The sequence below is a fragment of the Onychomys torridus genome, chromosome 7 (genome assembly GCF_903995425.1).
Source record: "Onychomys torridus chromosome 7, mOncTor1.1, whole genome shotgun sequence".
Classification (NCBI taxonomy): domain Eukaryota; kingdom Metazoa; phylum Chordata; class Mammalia; order Rodentia; family Cricetidae; genus Onychomys; species Onychomys torridus.
In genome coordinates this window covers 1,189,194-1,212,525 of record NC_050449.1, presented here as the reverse complement: position 1 = coordinate 1,212,525, position 23,332 = coordinate 1,189,194, and positions in this window count along the sequence as shown.

The following is a 23,332-nucleotide window of genomic DNA, read 5'->3' as shown; positions in this document are numbered from 1 at the left end:
GAATGAGCCATCAAAGATCTGAATAAATGAACCAAATGAGTTAAAATGTTTCCCATTCGCATGGGATTACATATTCAAATGAGACTGTGTACAATTATTTGAATATGTAATTAAGGCACTGAATTAAATTGGCACTTACTTCCAAGTGCAGTTTTCTTGGTTTACATATCAGGGTACTTTGCTGTGTTGTTAAAAAGCAGAAACTGGTGCTTTCTAAATGCATTTTATGCAAATTTCAAAGCTATTGCTATTGTTCATCATCCTCTTTGCTTCACTGGAGCACCTGCACATGTTATTAGCAATGCTCCTGCCAAGTGGGAGGCTAGCATTAAACATCTCTTGTTGTCTGAACATATGAGGAAGCCTGAACTCATCTATTCTTTCATTTTTTAAAAGGTTTTATTTATTTATTATGTATACAGTGTTCTGCCTGCATGTGTCCTTGCAGGCCAGAAGAGGGCACCGGATCTAATTGCAAGTGGTTGTGAGCCACCATGTGGTTGCTGGGAATTGAACTCAGGACCTCTGGAAGAGCAGTTGGTGCTCTTAACCACTGATCTATCTCTCCAGCCCCCCCCCCCATTCTTTCACTTTTAATATTTATTTTTAGATGTTTAATTATTTTAAGTGTGTGTGGGGGGTATGTATAAAGGAGTATATGTGCCCATGAAGGTCAGAGTATTGGAGTCTCCCTGGAGCTGAAGTTACAGGCAGTTGTGAGCTGCCTGATGTGGGTGCTGGGAACTGAACTTGGGTCTTCTGTAAGAGCAGTATATGCTTTTAAGGACTAAGTTATATTCCCAGGCCCCATCTCATTTTTGTTAATATGGTAAATATTTATATGCCACTAGGCAACGTGTTAACATGCAAAACCCTTGAATCATCTAGGTATCTTATCAAACTGGGTATTTTAATATATAATCTTACTGTTTTTATACTACTAGTTTGGATAATCCTATTCTGGTTCATGACTTAAATCCTTTTAGGCTGATCATTTATCAGTTAATTCTTAATTTTTTTTTTTTTTCCCAGAGCTGAGGACCGAACCCAGGGTCTTACGCTTGCTAGGCAAGCACTCTACCACTGAGCTAAATCCCCAACCCCTCTTAATTCTTAAGGAATATAAAAGTGTAGAGGTTACCTTAGGAAGATACAGATGTTCATATAACATGATATAAATATATAGAGACAATATGAATATGCAAAAATAGTAACCAAATAAAATATTAAATAAAATCTGTTCTATCATCTCAATTTGTTCCTGTATTCACTATGGATAAAAGCTGATGTTTGTATTTAGCGTGATGAAGTACAGCATCATAGTGGAGCTATCCCCTGGCCTTTGGTTAAAGCCTGAAACCTCTCTAATTCTTCACATATGCTTGATTCTGTCTGTCATCACAACATTCACATGGGTGTACACCATGGTCAATACATTCAAGCTCTGCACACATGCCATAGGTAGTTGTTCATAGAGTGAAGAAATGTAAGAGCCCTTGAAACAATATGAAGCTCCTTGTGAAGGGAGATCAGAGAACCCACATACTGACAGGTGTGTGGGTAATACCCTGTTGTCTTTGTCTACAAGGAAAGGTAATGATTGTTATATATTATTATATAATAATATATATAACTATTATACATACACACACATATATATTATTAAGTAGATCTCAAACTGGAGGCTCTTATCTAGGCAGCTTGTGAATATCAGGAATTCTTGTTTGTTTTTTTAATTTAAAATAAGTTTTAAATTTAAATATATTTTGATCATATTCTCTCCCTTTTCCAGTTCCTTCTAGATTATCTCCCCCTCCATGCACACCCAACTTTCAGTTCATTCTCAAAAACCAACAAAACCCAACAAAACCAAGAAAACAAAATAAAACAGCACTTCCAAAGAAAAATGAAAAAAAAAAAAAACCACTAAATTGTAACCAAATAAAAGCACACACAAAAAATTGTGGAGTTTATTTTATGTTACTCAAGTACTCCTGAACATGAGGCCTTCACTGGAGTGGTTGATGTACTCAGTGTCACTCCATTGAAGAAAACTGATTTTCCTTCTCCCAGCAGGTATTAAGTGACAGCTCAGTTGTTAACCCTTACCCTTCTTGGCTAAGTTTTCATTTGTTCGTTTGTTCGTTCATTCGTTCATTCGTTCGTTCGTTCCTTCCTTCCTTCCTTTCTTTCTCTTCTTTCATTCTTTCTCTCTCTTTCCTTCCCTCCTTCCTTCATTTTTTACTTTATTAAGACATTTTTTATTCATTTTACATACCAATCAGAGATCCTCCTCTCATCCCTCCTCCTACTCCCTACCAACCTTGCCCCACAACTCACCCACATCCCCTCCTCTGAAAAGGTAAATAAGTCCTCTCATGGAGAGTCAGCAAAGCCTGGAACATTCAGTTGAGACAGGTCTAAGGCCCTCCCTCTGCATTAAGGCTGTGCAAGTTGTCCCACAATTGATAATGGGCTCCTAAAGGCCAGCTCATGTACCAGGGATAGATCCTGATCCCACTGCCAGGGGCCCCATAAACAGACCAAGCTACATAACTGTCTTGCTTATGTAGAGGGCCTAGTCTAGTCCTATGTAGGCTCCACAGCTATTGGTTCACAGTTCATGAGTTCCCATTAGTTTGGTTGGTTGTTTCTGTAGGTTTCTCAATCGTGATCTTGATGCCCCTTGCTCATATAATCCCTCTTCCTTCTCTTTGACTGGACTCTTGGAGCTTAAGCTGGTGCATGGCTGTGGATCTCTGCATCTGCTTTCATCAATTACTGGATGAAGGCACTAGGACAGCAGTTTAGATATTTACTAATATGATTACTGGGGTGGGCCAGTCCAGGTACCCTCTCCATTATTGTTAGTAGTCAAGGCTGGGGTGATCCTTGTAGATTCCTGGGAACTTCCCTAGTACTAGGTTTCTCTCTATCCTCATGATATCTCCCTCTATCAAGATATCTCTTTCACTGCTCTCCCACTCTGTCCCTGTTCTATCTCGACCATCCTATTCCCTTATGTTCTCTACTTTCTATTGTCCTCCTTACCCTAGTTTACTCAGGAGGTCTCATCTATTTCACTTTCAAAGGGTGATCCATCCATCCTTTTTAGGGTCCTTCTTGTTAGCTAACTTCTCTGGAGCTGTGGGTTGTAGTCTGACTATCCTTTGATTTGCAACTAGTATTGACTTATAAGTGAGTACATACCATGTTTGTCTTTCTGAATCTGGGTTATCTCACTTTTATGTCATTGTTTTTCTTTGCTGAGTAGTACTTCATTGTGTATATGTACCACATTTTCTTAATCCATTCTTCAATTGAGGGGCATCTAGGTTGTTTCCAGATTCTGGCTATTACAAATAATGCTGCTGTGAACATAGTTAAGCAAGTGTCCTTGTGGTATGATTGAGCATTCCTTGAGTATATGCCAAGAGTGGTATAGCTGGGTCTTGAGGTAGATTGATTTTCAATTTTCTGAGAAAACATTATACTGATTTCCAAAGTGGCTGTACAAGTTTGCACTCCCACCAAAAGTGGAGGACTGTTCCCCTTGCTCCATATCCTCTTCAACATAAGCTGTCATCAATGGTTTTGATCTTAGCCCTTCTGACAGATGTAAGATGGTATCTCAGAGTCATTTTGATATGCATTACCCTGCTAACTAAGGATGTTTAGCAATTTCTTAAATGTCTTTCTGCCATTTGAGATTCATCTGTTGGGAATTCTCTGTTCTGCTCTGGAGCCCATTTTTAATTGGATTGTTTGGTATTTTGATGTCTAGATTCTTGAGTTCTTTATATATTTTGGAGATCAGCTTTCTGTCACATGTGGGGCTAGTGAAGGTCTTTTCCCATTCTGTACATTGTCATTTTATCTTATTTACCATGTTTTTTTGCCTAACAGAGAAGCTTTTCAGGTTCAGGAGGTCCCATTTATTAACTGTTGTTTTCAGTGTCTGTGCAACTGATGTTATATTTAGGAAGTGGTCTCCTGTGTCAATGCATTCAAGGCTACTTCCTACTTGATCTTCTACCAGATTCCGTGTAACTGGATTTATGTTGAGGTCTTTGATCCACTCAGACTTAAGTTTTGTGCATGGCAATAGATATGGATCTATTTGCAATCTTCTACATGTTGACATTCAGTTATGACTACACTCATTTGTTGGAGATGCTTTCTTTTTTCCATTTTGTTTCCTTTGTCAAAAGTCAGGTGTTCATAGGTGTGCAGATTACTGTCAGGGTCTTCAATTCAATTCCATTTTCCACATGTCAGATTTTATTCCAATACCAATCTGTTATTATTACTCTAGCTCTACAGTAGAGCTTGAGGTCAGGGATTGTGATGCCTCAAAAGTTGCTATATTGTGCAGTATTGTTTTAGCTCTCCTGGGTTTTTTGTTTTTCCATATGAAGTTGAATAATTTTCTTTCCAGTTCTGTGTAGTATTGTGTTGGGATTTTGATAGGGATTTCATTGAATCTGTAGATTGCTTTGGATAAGATAGTCATTTTAATTTTGATTCTACCTATCCATGAGCATGGGAAATCTTTCTATTTTATGTCTTCTTCAATTTCTTTCTTCAGAGTCTTGAAGTTCTTGTCATACAGGTTTTTTACTTGCTTAGTTAGAGTTACCCTAAGGTATTTTATATCATTTGTGGCTACTGGAAAGGGTGAAATTTCTATCATTTCTTTCTTGGCTCATTTATCATTTATATATAGGAGAGCTACTAACTTTTTTTTTTTAGTTAATCTTGTATCCTGCCAAATTACTGAAGGTGTTTATCAGTTGTAGGTGTTCCATGGTAAAATTTTCGGGGTCACTTCTGTGTACTATTATATCATATAAAAATAGTGAAAGTTTGACTTCTTCCTTTCCAATTTGTATCCCCTTGATCTCCTTTTGTTGTCTTATTGCTCTAGCTAGAACTTTGAGTACTCTGTTCAATAAATATGGGGAGAATGAACAGCCTTGTCTTGTTCCTGATTTTTGTGGAATTGTTTTGAGTCTCTCTCCATTTTGTTTTATGTTGGCTGTCGGCTTGCTGTAAATTGCCTTTATTATGTTTAGGTATGTTCCTTGTATTCCTGATCTCTCCAAGATCTTTATCATGAAGAGGTGTTGTATTTTCATGAAATGAGATGATCATGTAGTTATTTTCTTTCAATTTGTTTATATGGTGGATTACATTGACAGATGTTTGTATGTTGAACCATCCATACATCTCTGTGATGGAGCCTACTTGATCATGGTGGATAATTTCTTTGTCATGTTCTTGGATTCAGTTTGCCAGTATTTTATTGAGTATTTTTCATCAGTGTTCATGAGGGAGATTGGTCTGCAATTCTCTTTCTTTGTTGCATCTTTGTGTGGTTTGGGTATCATCATAAAAAGAGTTTAGCAATGTTCCTTCTGTTTCTATGTGTGGAACAATTTGAAGAGCATTGATATTAGCTCTTCTGTGAAATTCTGGTAGAATTTTGCTTTGAAACTATCTGGTCTTGGGCTTTTTTTGGTTGGAATACTTTTAATGACTGTTTCTATTTCCCTAGTGGTATTTGTATATTTAAATAGTTTATCTGGTCTTGTTTTAATTCTGGTATGCTGTACCTATCCTAAAAATTGTCCATTTCTTTTAGATTTTCCAATTTTGTTGGAATGCAGGTTTTTGAAGTACAACTTGATGGTTCTCTGAATTTCCTCATTGTCTGTTGATATGAGTCTCTTTTCATTTCTGAATTTCTTAATTGGGATGTTCTCTCTCTGCCATTTAGTTACTTTGGATATGGGTTTTTCTATCCTGTTGATTTTCTCAAAGAACCAATTTTTTGTTTTATTGATTCTTTTTGTTGTTCTCTTTGGCTCTATTTTACTGATTTCAGCCCTCAATTTGATTATTTCCTTGAGTCTATTTCTCCTTGGGTGAGTTGTCTTCTTTTTATTTTAGAGCTTTCCAGTTTGTTATTAAGTAGCTCGTGTGAGATTTCTCCAACTTCTTTATGTGGACATTTAGTGCTATGAATTTTCCTGTTAGTACTGCTTTCATAGTGTCCCATAAGTTTGGGTATGTTGTACATTCATTTTCCAGAATTCTAGGAAGTCTTTAATTTCTTTCTTTATTTCTCTTTTGACTCAGTGATGATTTGGTTGAGAATTGTTCAGTTTCCATTAATTGGTAGGCTTTCTTTAATTTATGCTGTTGTTGAATTCTAACTTTAAGCCATGGTGGTTTGATAGGGATACAGGTGTCTATTCCAATTTTTTTGTATATGTAGAGATTTGCTTTTTGATGTAGTATGTGGTCAGTTTTACAGAAGGTTCAATGTGGTGCTGAGAAAAAGGTATATGCTTTTCTGTTTGGGTAGAATGTTCTATAGATATACTAAATCCATTTGAGTCATAACATCTGTTAGATTTCTTATTCCTCTGTTAAGTTTCTGTCTGGCATACCTCTCCATTGGTGAGAGTGTAGTGTTGATGTCTTCCACTGTTATTGTGTAGGGTTTGATGTGCAATTTATGGTTTAGTAATGTTTCTTTTACATAGGTAGTTTCCCTTGAATTTGGGGCATAAATGTTCAGAATTGAAACTTCATCTTGATGGAGTTTTCCTGTGATGAATATGTAATGTCCTTCCTGATCTCTTTTGATTGATTTTAGTTTGAAGTCTATATGTTAGATCTTAGGATAGCTACACCAGCTTGCTTCTTAAGTTCATTTGATTGGAAAGTTCTTTCCCAGCCTTTTACTCTGAGGTAGTGCCTGTCTTTGAGGTTGAGGTGTGTTTCTTGTATGCAGCAGAAGGATGGATCCTGTTTTTGTATCCATTCTGTTAGCCTGTGTCTTTTTATAGGTGAATTGAGTCCATTGATATTAAGGGATATTAATGACCAGTGATTGTTGATTCCTGTTATTTTATTTTATTTTGGTGGTTGTGTGTAAATTTCCCTTCTTTGGGATTTGCTGCTGTGGGATTATCTATTGCTTGTGTTTTCATGGGTGCATCTAACTTCATTAGGTTGGAGTTTTTCTTCTAGTGCTTTGTGTAGGGCTGGATTTGTGGATAGGTATTGTTTAAATCTGGTTTTGTCTTGGTATATCTTGTGTACTCCATCTATGGTGATTGAAAGTTTTGCTGGATATAGTAGTCTGGGCTGGCATCTATGGTCTCTTAGTGTCTGCATAATGTCTATCCAGGACACACTGGTTTCTAGAGTCTTGATTGAGCATTCAGATGTTATTTTGATGGGTCTGCCTTTATAAGTCACTTGGCCTTTTTCCTTTGCTGCTCATAATAGTATTTTTTTTTAAAAAAAAATCTGTATGTTTATTTGTTCTATCATTATGTGGCAAGGAGACTTTGAGGGGTGGGGGGTCTAGTCTATTTGGTGTTCTGTAAGATTCTTGTATCTTCATAGGCATTTCTTTCTCTAGCTTGGGAAAGTTTCCTTCTCTGTTTTTTTAAAATATATTTTCTGTGCCTTTGAGTTTATATTCTTCTTCTCTCTCTATCTGAGGTTTGGCTTTTTCATATTTGCCTCATTTCTTGAATATTTTTGTGTTATAACTTCTTTGGCTTTAATGTTTTCTTTGACTGATGAATCTATTTTCTCTATTGTATCCTCCACACTAGAGATTCTCTCTTCCATCTCTTGTATTCTGTTGGTTATGAATACATCTGTATTTCCTGTTCATTTACTCAGATTTTTTATTTCCAGCATATCTTGGTTTGTGTCTTATTAATTGCTTCTATTTCAATTTTCAGGTTTTTGATCTGTTTTCTTCACGTGTTTGATTGTTTTTTCCTGGTTTTCTTGACTTTCTTTAAGGGATTTATTGATTTCTTCCAATTTTTGTTCATCTTTTCCTCAATTTCTTTAAGGGAATTTTTCATGTCCTCTTTAATGACCTCTATCATCTTCATAAAGTCATTCTCAGGATGATTTTCTTCTGCTTCTTATACATTGTGTTTTTGAGGTCTTGCTGTCATGGAACTCCTAGATTCTGGTGTTACCATATTGCTTTTTATATTGTTGTATATATTCTTGCATTTGTGCCTATCCATCTCTTCCTCCAATTGGTGCAAGAGATGCCTATGTCTAAGGGAGTTGCTGTTGGTCCAATCTATGATGGCTGTTTCTATGTTTCAAAGGGCCACTCTTGGTCCAATCAGAGCTCTTGGTTCATTTGCAGCTGGCAGATTATGTGTCTTAGGAGCCAGTCTTGATCTAATCACAGCTGGCAGATTCTAAGTCTCTGGAAGCTGCTGAAGTTGCATGGGTTGTATGTGTTTGGTGGAGGGAGTGAGTCTTGTAGAATGCAGGGTCTCATGGGAGGTGTTGGTGGGGAGGCTTGCCTGTAGGAGTCTAGCCTGCTGGCCTTCAACTGGGGTAGAAATGGGTGGGAGTAGGGGAGCACAGGTTGTACCTTGAGGCTCCTGCTTCAGCACCTGCCTACTTGCCTGCTGCCATGCTCCCCACCATGATGATTATCTACTAACCCTTTGAAACTGAAAGCAAGCCCCAATATACTTTCTTCTGTAACTGACCTTGGTCATGGTGCATCTTCACAGCAATAGAAAACTAAGACAGAAGTTTGTTGCAAGGACATAGGATCAACAGATGGAAAGATAATACTTGAGAAGTACAGACACAAAGTTCTTATCAAGGTAGAAAGGATTTCATCTATATATTGTTTTAAAATAATATGAGCTGTCAATGTCAAGAATAAAAAATACAGTTGACTTAAGTATTAATCTCAAAGGACCGAATGATTGGTTTAGGACCAAGGCCCTGGGACACAATCCACAAGCTCTCATTGGACCAAAAGGTAAGTGACTCTTTTCCAACCCAGAGGAATATATCCTATATCCTCTAGGATATAGGTCCTGGGACACAACCAGTCCCTGGGAACCCAGACCCATCTCTACCCTAGTTGTTGGCCAGTAGGAAAAACTCCTGTGGGCACGCTCCCCCACCAAAACCCCCCATTGGACTCAGAAATCTACAAGACCTATGCCCTACTGCAATAACCATCCCCCTGTGACACCAGTGGCTTCCTGAGACACAGAATCTGCCAGCTGTAATTGGACCAAGAGAGGCTTCCTGAGACACAGAATCTACCACCTCTGATTGGACCAAGAGCCCTGATAAGACCAAGAGTGGCTCTCTGAGCCACAGAATCAGCTAGCTTGTATTGGACCAAGAGAAGCTCCCTGAGATACAGAATCTGCCAACTCCAATTAGACCAAGAACTAAGAATGGACCCAGAGGGGCCCCCTGATATACAGACACAGCAAGTACAGATTGGACCAATAGCAGCTCACTCTGGAGGAAGAGATAGGTAGATGCCAGCACAAAAATACATCCAACATAAACAACACTATGACATCACCAGAATCCATCCCTTCTACAACAGCAAGACCTGAACAATTCAATGTAGAAGAAGCAGGAGGAAGTGACCTTAAAAATAACTTCATGGGTTGGGGATTTAGCTCAGTGGTAGAGCAAGTGCAAGGCCCTGAGTTTGATCCTCAGCTAAAAAAACAAACAAACAAACAAAAACAAAAAAAAAACAGAACAAAAAAACCAAAAACAACAACAACAAAAAAACTTCATGAGGATGCTAGAGGCCTTTTGAGAAAAAGACAAAAAAAAAAAAATGGAACAAATTAGTAAGTCCCTTAAAGAAAGCCAAGAAAACCATGAAAAAGCAATTAAACACATGAAAGAAATGGTTCAAGATTGGAAAACTGAGACAGAAACAATGAAGAAAACACAAACAGGGAATGCTGGAAATAGAAAAATCTGAGTAAATGTACAGTAACTACAGATTAAATCATAACCAACAGAATACAAGAGATGGAAAAGAGAATCTCTGGTGTACAGGATACAATAGAGCAAATAGACTTATCAGTCAAAGTAAACATCAAAGCCAAAAAGTCATAACATAAAATGTCCAGGAAATCTGGGATGCCATGAAAAGGCCAAACCTAAGAATAATAGGGATTAGAAGAAGGAGAAGAATACCAACTCAAAGACACAGAAAATAAATTCAACAAAATCATGGAAGAAAACTTTCCCAACTTAAAGAAAGAAATACCTATGAAGATACAAGAAGCTTACAGAGCTCCAAATAAACTAGACCCCCCCCCAAATGTTCCCTTGCCACATAATAATTAACTACTTATATACCCAGCAAAACTTTCAATCAGCATAGACATAATGAACAAGACATTCCAAGAAAAAAAAAAAAAACATTTAAACAATATCTATCCACAAATCCAGCCCTACAGAAAGCACTAGAAGGAAAATTCCCACCTAAGGAAGTTAGATTCATCCACAAAAATACAGGCAATAGATAATCCTACAGCAGTAAATCCCAAAGAATGGAAATAGACACATGCTACCACCAAAAGATAACAGGAATTAACAATCACTGGTCATTTATATCCTTTAATATCAATGGACTCAATTCACCTATAAAAAGACACAGGCTAACAGAATGGATATGAAATCAAGATTCATCCTTCTGCTGTATACAAGAAACCCACCTCAACTTCAAAGACAGTCACTACCTCAGAGTGAAAAGCTGGGAAAAACTTTCCAATCAAATGAACTTAAGAAGCAAGCTGGTGTAGCTATCCTAAGATCTAACATATAGACTTCAAACTAAAATCAATCAAAAGAGATCAGGAAGGACATTACATATTCATCACAGGAAAGATCCACCAAGATAAAGTTTCAATTCTGAACATTTATGTCCCAAGTACAAGGGCTCCTGCATATATAGAATAAACATTACTAAAACTTAAATCACACATCAAACACCAAACATTAATAGTGGGACACTTCAACACCTGCTTCTCACCACTAGATAGATCTGCCAGACAGAAACTCAACAGAGAAATAAGGGACCTAACAGTTGTTATGACTCAAATGGACTTATTATGTATCTACAGAACATCCGCCCAAACAAAAAAGAACATACTTTCTTCTCAGCACCACATGGAACCTTCTGTAAAATCAACCACATATTTGATCACAAAGCAAATCTCAACACATACAAAAAAAATTGGAATAACCTCCTGTATTCTATCATACCATATTGGCTTAAAGTTAGATTTCAACAACAACAACAACAAAAATTACAGAAAACCTACAATCTCATGGAAACTGAATAATGCTGAAGTGATTCACCAATGGGTCAAGGAAGAAATAAAGAAAGAAATTAAAGACTTTCTAGAATTCTGGAAAATGAACATACAACATACCCAAACTTATGGGACACTATTAAAGCAGTGCTAACAGAAAAATTCACAGCACTAAATATCCCATAAGGAAGTTGGAGAAATCTTACACTTAGTGACTTAATAGCACACATAAAAGGACTATAACAAAAGGGAGCAAAGTCACCTAGTGGCATAGATGCCAGGAAATAATCAAATTGAGAGCTGAAGTCAATAAAATAGGAACAAAGAGAACAATACAAAAAGTCAATGAAACAAAGAGTTGGTTCTCTGAGAAAATCAACAAGATAGACAAGCTCTTATCCAAACTAACCAAAAAGCAGAGAGAGAAAGCATCCCAATTAACAAAATCAGAAATAAAAAGGGAGACATAACAACTGACAATGAGGAAATCCAGAGAATCATCAGGTCACACTGTAAAAACCTGTACTTCATAAAATTGGAAAATCTAAAAGAAATGGACAATTTTCTGGATAAGTACAGCATACCAGAGTTAAATCAAGACCACATACACAATTTAAACAGACCTATAACCCTTAAGGAAATAGAAACAGTCATTAAAAGTCTCCCAACCAAAAATAGCCCGAGACCAGATGGTTCAATGCGGAATTTTACCAGATTTTCAAAGAAGAGCTAATATCAATGCTCTTCAAATTGTTCCACACAATATAAACAAATGGAATATTACCAGCCTCCTTTTATAAGGCTATAGTTACTCTGATTCCCAAACCACACAAAGATGCAACAAAGAAAGAGAATTACAGGCCAATCTCCCTCATGAACATTGATGTAAAAATACTCAATAAAATTCACAAACAGACTTCAAGAACACATCAAAAACATTATCCACCATGCTCAAATAGGCTTCATCCCAACAATGCAAGAATGGTTCAACATATGAAAATCTGTCAATGTAATACACCATATAAACAAACTGAAAGAAAAGAAAAACACATGATCATTTCATTAGATGCTGAAAAGGCCTTTGACAAAATGCAACACCCCTTCATAATGAAGATCTTGGAGAGATCAGGAATACAAGGAACATACCTAAACATAATAAAGGCAATTTACAGCAAGCCAACTGCCAACATCAAACTAAGTGGAGAGAAACTCAAAGAGATTCCACTAAAATCAAGAATAAGACAAGGCGGCCCACTCTTCCCATATTTATTTAATTTAAAAAGCAGTGAAGACAGCTTATTTTAAAGAGGATATGGAACACGAATAACACTCCTCCACTGTTTGTGGGGTACAAATTTGTACAGCCACTTTGGAAATCATTATGGCTGTTTCTCAGAAAATAGGGAATCAGTCTACCTCAAGACCCAGCAATACCACTCTTGGGCATATACCCAAGGAATGTTCAGTCATACCACAAGGACACATGCTCAACTATGTTCATAGCAGCATTATTCATAGTAGCCAGAACCTGGAAACAACTTAGATGGCTCTCAATTGAAGAATGGATTAAGAAAATGTGGTATATATACACAATGGAGTACTACTCAGCAGAGAAAAATGATGAAATCATGATGTTTTCAAGCAAATGGATGGATCTAGAAAATATCATCCTGAGTGAGGTAACCTTGACTCAGAAAGATAAACATGGTATGTACCCACTCATAAGTGGATGCTATATGTAAAGCAAAAGACAATCAGATTACAATATACAACTCCAGAGAAGCTAGTTAACAAGGAAGACCGAAATCGGGATACATGGATCACCCTGGGAAGAGGAAATAGTTGAGATTTCCATGAGTATATTGGGGATGAGGGGTGGGCAATGGAAGGTAGGGGATAGAGGATGAGAACATAGGAGAACAAGATGGTTGAGCTGGGACAGGGATGGAGTAGGAAATCAAAGAAAGAGATATCATGATAGAGGGAGATATTATTGGAATAGAAAGAAACTGGGTGCTCGAGAAAATTCCCAGGAATTCCCAAGCATGACGCCAGCTCTGACTATTAGAAATAGTTGAGAGGGTGCCTGAACTAAAATGGCTTACCCCAGTGACTAGATCATTGAATACCCTAACTCATCACAGAGCTTTTTTCCAGTGACTGATAGATGCAGAAATCTTCAGCCAAGCACCTGGGAGAGCTTCAGGAGTGCAGTCAAAGATAGAGAAGAGGGATTCTATGTGCAAGAGCATTAAGATTATGATGCAAAGACAATCAAACCAAGCTAGTGGGAATTCATGTAAGTTTGATCAACAGCTGAGGAGCCTGCATGGGACTGGGCTAGATCCTCTGCATGGTTAGACAATTGTGTAGCTTGATCTGCTTGGGGGGTCCTGGCAATAGGGGAAGGATGTCAGCAACAGTGAGGGATAAGAAGGCAGTCTTAGCTCTTGGCTGCTGCTTGATCTGGGCTTTTAACTCTTTATTGGGCTCTGTGTTTCTTATTTAACAAGACTGTTCAGAATTACATCTACAGATCAGAATCTATCCCTGGTGCATGAGCAGGCTTTTTTGGAGCCCGCTACCTATGATGGGACATGTTGTGCAGCCTTGAGGCAGGAGGAGAGGCTTGAACTTGTCTCTACTGGATGTGCTTTCCCATGAGAATCCTTGCCTTCTTGTGCAGAGGAGTGGGGGGTTAGGTTCAGAGGGAGATGCTGGGGTGGGGGGGCAGCAGGAGAGAAGAAGTGGATCTTTGCTTGGTGTGTAAAGTGAATGGAAAATTTTCTTAATTAAAAAAACCCCAAATGAGTACAAGAAAGGCAGATAAAATCTGTGAAAACCTGTCTACATAACAAAAACATGTGTGAATAACTGGCGTGAAGTAGTAAGATAGGAATGATGTTGATAATTGATATTTATGTGCTTTGTTCCAGGTATTGCGAATATATTAACAGGGTTATGAATATATTAAGCCACTTTTACAGGCAGATACAATTAGTAGCCTCATTTTGCAGATGAAAAATTAGGCTGAGAGCAGCCAACTAATTTGAATGAATCATACAGATCATTAGCTGTAGAGCCAGGGCTGGCTCTGCAGTTTGTACTTCTAACCACCATGGAAGTGTCCTTAAAACTGAATTAGGCTGGAGTGGCTTTTGTTTGTGATGGCCTATTTTTATTTCCTTGTTGTATAACCCATGGAATGATGACATGTACTCAAGAAAACAATTTATTTCCTTGTGTCACTGATATCTCAACAGTGATTTAATTTTTCCTTGGGATGGCTGGGGGGATAACATGTTGGTGATTGCTCCTATTGGAAGTCTCCCTGGAGATGCTCCAGAAGTCTCTATTTTGCTCTTGCCCTTTGTTAGATGTTGTGCCAGAGGAAGTGACAGATGCTTCTTATGTATATGATCAAGCTAGTCATTATAAGAAATGTCTATTTAAGAAAAGATTGGAGTACATAACTGAAGTAGTGACACAATGGCAAGAAAACAGACTGGCCAAGGAAACAGCACAATGCTACAATACATAAAATAATTTTGTGCCAGCTATAACTCTGACATCTTTTCTTCTTCACTACAGAGCATATGCCTATAATTTAGAATTCTAATTTTTCTTCTAGTCCAGATTAATATTCACAATTTCAAAGACATAGTAGGTGATCATCATGGTGGGGAGCATGGCAGCAGGCATGTAGGCAGGTGCTGAAGCAGGAGCTGAGAGCTTACATCTGATATCTGAACTATAAGCACCAGGAAGAGAGATAACTAACTAGGAATGGCATGGACTTTTGAAATCTCAAAGCTCACACTCAGTCCAAGTGACACACCTTTTCCAACAAGGCCCCATCTCCTATTCCTTCCCAAACAATCCTACCAACTGGAGACCATTGGTCATTCTCTGGTTCAAGTAGGTCTGTAGATGAACAGTCTTATTAAATAAGAAACACAGAGCCAATTGCAGAGGTAAAAGCCCAAGATTGTGTTTATGTCTTTTATTACAAATGCCATTTCCTACATTACATAATTGGTCATCATGTCTCCATCTTGTCTTCTTGAGAACTCGGTTTCTAAATCAGTTTAATATTTCCCATGGTGCTTTGTGTAATAGTGATTACATTGCAGAATTGAATATGTGTCACAATGAAGTGAGAGAATGGCTAGAATATATGTTCTCAGATTATATTTGAAACAAATTTAAGTCTCTTTGGTGAATGGTAAACATTTCAGTGGAGACTTGGTCAGCACCTGGATACTCCTGAAGTGCCAAGGTACTAATTTTTTCATCTGAGAGTCTTGGTTCTCAGTGGCTGAGTTACCTTATTCAAGGTTATACAACTTTCTACTGGGATTATTCAGCATCAAGTAACAGGTTCAGATGGTATTCAAGACCTACCTTCCATCCTAAGGTTGAAACACCTATGACTGAGTTTTTCATGGCAATTGAATGACAATTAAGCTTCTTCCACTGCCCAGTATGAATCAGCAAGCTTCATAAGATAATTCCATGATAGATTTTTATCCACACTCCATAATTCCACTTCAGAGTCAGTCCCTGGAGAACCAAGTTAAAAACTCCTTCGACCTATCAGTCAGTCATCACCAGATAATCATCTTAAGTATCTGTTTGCACAAGGTATAAGCTTTGATTTTGACCATATTGAACTGGCTTAATTGTTTACCACATCAGTGTACTTGAGGGCCAATATGTTCTCTTATAGTTACTATTAGATTCATCTGCTCATAAAAACTCCAATGCTGGCTAAATTGTGCATATTCTTGGTATATATATATATATATATATATATATATATATATATATATATATATATATATATATATTTTGCCTGTATATATGTCTATGGATTACATGAGTGCAATACTCACAGAATTAAAAACAGACATTAATTCCTTGGGATGGGAATTACAGATGACTTTGAACTGCAATGTAGATGCTGGTAATTGAACCCTGGTCTTCTGGAAGAGCAACCAGTGCTCTTAGTTGCTGAGCCATCACACCAGCACCCTAAATTGTATTTTAAAAGTATATTTCTTTTTCAAACAGGAGAGGACAGGACATATGCTTATAAAACCCTCATGTAGCCCAAGCTGGTTTTAAATTCATGATCACCTAGGCTTAGACTTTGGTATGCTGGAACTAGTGGTGCATATCACTTTGCTCAGTTTATAGCTTGATTTTTATAATATGTTATAAATACATATTCAAGCTAGTAAAATCTTTTTTTGACATCAAGTGAGATAATGATGATTACCTTTAAAAAATCTATTGACATAAAGAATAACTAATATTTCTTAGTTCAGTCAATTCTACATTCCCAGACCAACTCACGTCTGCTCAATATCATGACTTTTAAAAATATTCTTTTTGGTTTACTTAAGCTGATATCCAGGTTAGCTTGCTTTTTATGTACATTTGCAAGAAAAGGAGACCTGGTGTGTGTGTGTGTGTGTGCGTGCGTGTGTGTGTGTGTGTGTGTGTGTGTGTGTGTGTGTGTTTGTGTTTGTGTATGTGTGTGTATTTCCCTCAAAGCTGACATTGGAATCAAGATTCTGTTAGACTATGGCTAAGGGAATGGCTAAGTACGTAAAAGCACTTGCTATGCAAGAACAATGACCCAAGTTCAAATCTGTAGCACCCTCACAAAAATATGGGGAGACGTTCATGAGTCTGTATCTCTAGAGCCCTGTAATTTGGAGACAGGTAGATCCCTGAGGCTTTCTGGCCACCAGCTTAACTTCAAGCTCAATAAAGAGATTTTGTTTTGAGAGACCAGCCCCCAGCTTCCATCCACCCCAGAATTCCCATCTGGACCAGAGGTGAGTGCCTGGGGTTATAGCCAGAGAGGCAACTGCCCTTGGGTCCCACCGCTGGACAGAGGCCACTCCGGGAGGACCTGACCAACTTGGCCCCAGCTTCCTGCCAATTGGTGGGCCCTGTGGGAATGCTCCCCTTTTCCAAGACTGCAGGCAGACACTGCAGTCTCCACACCCTGCCCCCACACCCATCTGCTGGAGACCCCAGCCATTTCCTGAGAATCAGAGACCAGCCCCAAGCTTCCATCCTGCCCTGGAACTCCCATCTGGACCAGAGACCAGAGGAACACCCATCTGGACAAGAGGAGCTCCCATCTGGACAAAATAAGGAGACATAAGGGACTTCCTGAGACTCAGAGTCCAGCCCCCCAGATCCTATCTGGCCAGCACTCTCATCTGGACCAGCTCTCCCATCTGGCCCAGAGCTTCCATCTGGACCAGAGAGAGGCTCCCTAAATCTGTCAACTCTCTCTGGACCAAGTACACTGATAAGACCAAGAATGAACCCAAGAGGAAATGGGCAGATGTCAAGGCAGAAGTACATACAACAAAATAAAGAGCAATACAGCATCACCAGAACCTAGCCCTTCTCCAACAGCTAGACCTGAACATCACGGAATGGAAGAGGAAGAAGAAAACAACCTTATAAGTAACATCATGAAGAGGCTAGAGCCTAACATAGAAGAAATCAAAAATAAAGTAGAGGGGCAGACAAACAAAAAATGGGCAGAACGCTATAAAAAACTAGAGGAAAGGACAATTAAAGCAGAATAAAACAATAAATCCTTGAATGAAAATCATGAAAAAGCAAGGGAGACAATCCAAGACCTGAAGAGGGAAATAGAAAAAATGAAGAAGACACAAGCAGAAGGAATGTTGGAAATAGAAAATCTGAATAAACAAACAGGAACTTCAGAGGCAAGAATAACCAACAGAATGCAAGAGATGGAAGAGAGGATCTCTGGTGTTGAAGATACGGTAGAAGAAATACATTCATCAGTGAAAGAAAACACTAAAACCAACAAAGTCATGACCCAAAATGTCCAAGAAATTTGGGACACCATGAAAAGACCAAACCTAAGAATAATAGGGATGGAGGAAGGAGAAGAATACCAACTCAAAGTCACAGAAAATATATTCAACAAGATCATAGAAGAAAGGTTTCCCAACTTAAAGAAGGAAATGCCTATGAAGATACAAGAAGCCTATAGAACACCAAACAGACTAGACCCCCCAAAAAAGTCCCCTCACCACGTAATAATTAAACAACTAAATGTACAGAATAAAGAAAGAATATTAAGGGCAGCGAAGGAAAAAGGCCAAGTGACTTACAAAGGCAAACCCATCAGAATAACACCCGATTTCTCGATGGAGACTTTGAAAGCCAGAAGGAACTGGACAGATATAATGCAGACACTAAGAGACCATGGATGCCAGCCTAGACTAATATACCCAGCAAAACTTTCAATCATCATAGATGGAGTGAACAAGACCTTCCAAGACAAAACCAGATTTAAACAATACTTATCCACAAACCCAGCCCTACAGAAAGCCCTAGAAGGAAAATTCCAACCTAAGGAAGGCAGATACACCCATGAAAACACAGGCAATAGATAACACCACAGCAGTAAACCCCAAAGAAGAGAAGTACACACACACTACCACCAAAAAATAAAAATAACAACAGGAATGAACAATCACTGGTCATTAATATACCTTAATATCAATGGACTTAATTCACCTATAAAATGACACAGACTAACAGAATGGATTTGAAAACAGGACTCATCTTTCTGCTGCATACAAGAAACACACCACAAATTCAAAGACAGACACTTCCTAAGAATAAAAGGCTGGGAAAGACTTTCCAATCAAATGGTCTTAAGAAGCAAGCTGGTGTAGCCTTCCTAATATCCAGCAAAATAGACTTCAAACTAAAATTAATCAAAAGATATGATGAAGGACATTACATACTCATTGCAGGAAAGATCCACCAAGATGAAGTTTCAATTCTGAACATTTATGCCCCAAACACAAGGGCACCCACATTTGTAAAAGAAACATTACTAAAGCTTAAATCACATATAAAACCCCACACATTAATAGTGGGAAACTTCAACACCCCACTTTCACCTCTGGACAGATCGGCCAAATTGAAACTTAACAGAGACATAATGGACTTAACTGATGTTATGGCTCAAATGGACTTAATCAATATCTACAGAACATTCCACCCAAACAAAAATAATATACCTTCTTCTCAGTACCCCATGGAACGTTCTCTAAAATCGACCACATACTTGGCCACAAAGCAAATCTCAACAGATACAAAACAATTAGAATAACCTCCAGTTCGATCAGACTACCATAGTTTAAAGTTAGACTTTAACAACAGAAAAAACTACAGAAATCCTACAATCTCATGGAAAATGAATAATGCTCAACTGAATCATCAATGGGTTAAGGAAGAAATAAAGAAAGAAATTAAAGACTTCCTAGAGATCAATGAAAATGAATACACCACATACCCAAACTTATGGGATACTATGAAAGCAGTGCTAAGAGGGAAATTCATAACACTGAATGTCCACAAAAAGAAGCTGGAGAAATCTCACAATAGTGACTTGACAGCACACCTGAAAGCCCTTGAACAGGAAGAAGCAAAGTATCCCAGGAGGAAGAGACGCCAGGAAATTATCAAATTGAGAGCTGAAATCAATAAAATAGAAATAAAGAGAACAATACAAAGGATTAATGAAACAAAGAGTTCGCTCTTTGAGAAGATCAACAAGATAGACAAGGCCTTATCCAAACTAACCAAAAGACAGAGAGACCATCTGAATTAACAAAATCAGGAATGAAAAGGGGGACATAGCAACAGACAATGAGGAAATCCAGAGAATCATCAGGTCCTACTTCAAAAACATCTACTCCACAAAACTGGAAAATCTAAAAGAAATCGATAACTTTCTGGATAGGTACCACATACCTAAGTTAAATCAAGACCAGATAAACCATTTAAATAGTCCAATAATCCCTAAGGAAATAGAATCAGTCATTAAAAGTCTCCCAACCAAAAAAAGCCCTGGACCTGATGGTTTCACTGCAGAATTTTACCAAAGAACACTTAATACCAATACTCTTTAAATTGTTCCACACAATAGAAGCAGAAGGTATATTACCAAACTCCTTCTATGAGGCTACAATTACCCTGATTCCTAAACCAAACAAAGATGCATCAAGGAAAGAGAACTACAGACCAATCTCCCTCATGAACATTGATGCAAAAATACTCAATAAAACTCTGGCACACAGACTCCAAGAACATATCAAAACAATTATCCACCATGACCAAGTAGGATTCATCCCAGGGATGCAAGGGTGGTACAACATACAAAAGTCTGTCAATGTAATACACCATATAAACAAACTCAAGGGAAAAAACAACATGATCATCTCACTAGATGCAGAAAAGTCATTCGGCAAAATCCAACACCCCTTCATGATAAAGGTCTTGGAGCGATCAGGAATACAGGGAACATATCTAAACATAATAAAGGCAATCTACAGCAAGCCCACAGCCAACATTGAATTAAATGGAGAGAAACTCAAAACAATACCACTAAAATCAGGAACAAGGCAAGGCTGTCCCCTCTCCCCCTACTTATTCAATATAGTACTTGAAGTTCTAGCCAGAGCTATATGACAACATAAAGAGATTAAGGGGATACAGATTGGAAAGGAAGAAGTCAAGCTCTCCCTATTTGCAGATGACATGTGTGACCCCCAAAATTCAACCAAGGAACTGATACAGCTAATAAAAACCTTCAGCAACATTGCAGGGTACAAGATCAACTCAAAAAAATCAGTAGCCCTCCTATATACAGTAGACAAACAGGCTGGGAAGGAAATCAGAGATACAACACCCTTTACAATAGCCACAAATGATATAAAATACCTTGGGGTTACGCTAACTAAGCATATGAAGGACCTATATGACAAGAACTTTAAGTCCCTGAAAAAATAAATTGAACGAGATGTCAGAAAATGGAAAGATCTCCCATGCTCATGGATAGGCAGGATTAACATAGTAAAAATGGCAATCTTACCAATAGCAATCTACAGATTCAATGCAATTTCCATCAAATTATCAACATAATTCTTCACAGATCTGGAAAGAATAATACTCAACTTCATATGGAGAAACAAAAAACCCAGGATAGCCAAAAGAATCATGTACAATAAAACAACCTCTGGAGGCATCACAATCCCTGACCTCAAGCTCTACTATAGAGCTACAGTAATAAAAACAGCTTGGTACTGGCATAAAAACCGACATGTGGACCAATGGAATCGAATTGAAGACCCTGACATTAACCCGCACACCTATGAACATGTAATTTTTGACAAAGAAGCCAAGTATGTACAATGGAAAAAAGAAAGCATCTTTAACAAATGCTGCTGGCATAACTGGATGTCAATGTGTAGAAGGCTGCAAATAGATCCATATCTGTCACCATGCACAAAACTTAAATCCAAGTGGATCAAAGACCTCAACATAAATCCAGCTACTCTGAACCTGATAGTAGGGAAAGTAGGAAGTACTCTTGAACGCATTGGCACCAGAGAGCACTTTCTAAATATAACACCAGTAGCACAGACACTGAGAGAAACAATCAATCAATGGGACCTGCTGAAACTGAGAGGCTTTTGTAGAGCAAAGGACACAGTCAAGAAGACAAAGCGACAGCCTACAGAATGGGAAAAGGTCTTCACCAACCCCACATCTGACAGAGGGCTGATATCCAGAATATATAAAGAACTCAAGAAATTAGACATCAAAATGCCCAACAGTCCAATTAAGAAATGGGCTATAGAACTAAACAGAGAATTCTCCACAGAGGAAGTTCAAATGGCTGAAAGACATTTAAAGAATTGCTCAACATCCCTAATCATCCAGGAAATGCAAATCAAAACGACTCTTAGATACCACCTTACACCTGTCAGAATGGCTAAGATCAAAAGCACAGAAGACAGCTTATGCTGGAGAGGATGTGGAGCAAGGGGAACTCTCCTCCACTGCTGGTGGGAATGCAAGCTTGTACAGCCACTTTGGAAATCAATATGGAGCTTTCTTAGAAAACTGGGAATCCATCTCCCCCAAGACCCAGCTATAGCACTCTTGGGCATATACCCAAGGAATGCTCAATCATACCACAAGGGTATTTGCTCAGCTATGTTCGTATCAGCTTTGTTTGTAATAGCCAGAACCTGGAAACAACCTAGATGCCCTTCAACTGAAGAATGAATAAAGGAAATATTGTACATATACACAATGGAGTACTACTCAGCAGAGATGTATAAAATTTAAAACACATAATAATAAAGAAAAAAAGATTTTGTTTCAAAAGAATAGCAGGATGTCCATTTTTTTTCAATGGTGTGTACACTAGAATGTAGATTGCATACACATCCCTACCCCTCCCACTAACTTCTTATAGGAACATACACACACACACACACACACACACACACACACACACACACACACAAGATTGTGCTAGCCTAACAAAAAACTCTAGGCATATTTTTCTGATTTGTTTAACCAAATTATATAGGACAGTATGTTTTCAACAGTTCCTTTATTTGAAACAATATTGAAAAATGTTCTATACATTGGGTTTTATGCACACATCTTCAAATATTCTTTCATTTATACATTACCTTGCAACATTTTGTTATTATGTACTTATAGAAGAAATTAAATCGTCCCTAAAATTTTAACTTGCCTTGTAGTTCACTTGTTTAAAATCTGTTTCCACCTTTTGAGAATAAGTTTTTATTTATTTACTTATTTATTTATTTATTTATTCATTCATTCATTTATTTATTTATTTATGTTTGCTAACTCATGGTTGCAGTTTCATTTCTATAAAACAAGATACATTAAGATAAGTTTAGGTCTATCCTTGCTCTTGCTAACTTATTTTGTTACCTTCCTTATAGGTACTCTCAAAATTGTTTTTGTTTATTTTAACATTGAAAATGCACACAAGCTATTCTCTGGCTCTAATGACTACAGCCCTGTGGTGATGTTTAAATCATCTATTAGCCTCCAATATTTCTTGTGAATTGGGAGATAGATCTGGAGCATGCATTCTCTACTTAGGTCATGTCACTCCCAAGAAGGTGATAATTGGCTCTTACTGGATAGGAACAGCATTTTACTGTCTTTATCTACATACCTCAAATTAAATTTTAGCATATTGCTTTCATAATCACTAATGCAAAAATAATGAATTTCTACTGTGATTTCCTTGTGAATATGCCATT